At 42.1% G+C, this 1,538-nt stretch overlaps 1 pseudogene; it reads right to left on the bottom strand.

Annotated features, from left to right (window-relative positions):
- Nucleotides 1–381: 381 nt before the first annotated feature.
- On the bottom strand, nucleotides 382–1,166 carry LOC129063286 (40S ribosomal protein S4-like; annotated as a pseudogene).
- Between the last annotated feature and the right edge of the window lie 372 nt (nucleotides 1,167–1,538).

Consider the following 1,538-nt stretch of genomic DNA (forward strand, 5'->3'; position numbering starts at 1 on the left):
ATATAGATTTTTTCTTCAATATACATAAAATATCCCTGGAATGATATATAGTAAATTTATAATTTGGAGGATGGGAAGACTCTGTGTTTGGGGGAGAGAGAATTTTCACTATACACTTTTTAAAAAATAAATACTTTCTTGTTTATGCTATTACAGTTGCCCCAGTTTTTCCCCCTTTGCCCTCCTCCACCCAGCCTGCCGCCCACTTCCATAGCCAATCTCTACGCCCTTGTCCATGTTCATGGGTTCACTATATACCTTTTATATCTTTGTTTTGTATTATGTGAAATTGTTGACTATTCAAAAATAAGCATAATATATATTTTTTTCATGCTGTGTATTACCTTTATTTAAGTACAAAGACTCTTCCGCTCATGTCCTCTAGAGCTCATTCACCCACTGCTCTGTTTGGCTGCCAATCTCATCGCTCCCCTGAGCCATGGTAAGGCGGGTACTCTTTCCACGGGAAGGCAGATCCACAGTTTGTTGACTTTGCTAATAACAAAAATGTTGGAGAACCTGGTGGCAAAGCTGTTGCCACAGGCATCTTTCACATGAACTACATCCAAAGAACCAGAGTGTCTCTCTCTGTTGGGGATCACACCAACTCTTCTCAGGTTAACCCCTCCAGTCCCCATACACAGGTCACCGTGTCAAACTTGATGAAATCAGTGGTTTTCTAGTCTCCTAATCAGTCTGAATGGTATCATTCACCTTGATGAGGGGATCAGGGTAGTGAATGGTGCAGGCATCATGGATCACCAGTCGAGGTACCCACAAAGGTCCTCCTCACTTTGCACAGCTTGTACTGGGCCTCCTCAGACGCAATACAATGAATGGCAAAGCAACTCTTGGTGTCATAGATGAGATGGAAATTCTCCCTGGTCTTGTCAATGCTGATCACATCCATAAAAGCAGCAAGGTAGGTTAAATTGGTTCAGACCTTGCCATTGTTCTTGATAAACGAGGTCTTGATAATGCAGGTCTTCTTGACTTCTCCTCATGTTAGAGCATACCTACGTCAGTTCTTTAGGGAAATGATGAGAGGGAGACATTCTCTTAGCTTGTGGGGGCTGTAGATGGACGAGGAGCAGACACACGGGCCAGTTTATCTAGTATACAGGATTTGGAGCTGCTACACACTTCAGATGCTTCCTGGGGCAGCATAATATATTTTTCAAATAATAAAAATAAATCAGTCAAGAATGCACCCAGGAAAAAGAGAACAAAGATAATTTTTAAGGTAGTTAAATAATTAGGCCCAAAACTGAGGAGCTAGTATTGATTTGTGCCTGCCTTTTATTCCCTGCCTTCAGATGCTGTCAACTCTGCTTTCAGAGTATTTCAAATCTGTCCTACTTCTCTTTCTCTGTCTTCACTCCTGCTACCGAGACCAGGCCACAGGCATCTTTTGCTTGGACTAGACTATTGCAATGGCTTCCTAACCATTCTTCCTGCTACTGTTCCTATCTCTCTCTCTGACCATGTTCCACCCAATTGCCGGCAAGAGCTTTAAAAATTAAAAAATGAGACCAGGT

Source organism: Pteronotus mesoamericanus, unplaced genomic scaffold (genome assembly GCF_021234165.1).
Source record: "Pteronotus mesoamericanus isolate MK-2021 breed Mesoamerican mustached bat unplaced genomic scaffold, CSHL_Meso_final contig_164, whole genome shotgun sequence".
In the NCBI taxonomy this organism is placed as follows: Eukaryota; Metazoa; Chordata; class Mammalia; order Chiroptera; family Mormoopidae; genus Pteronotus; species Pteronotus mesoamericanus.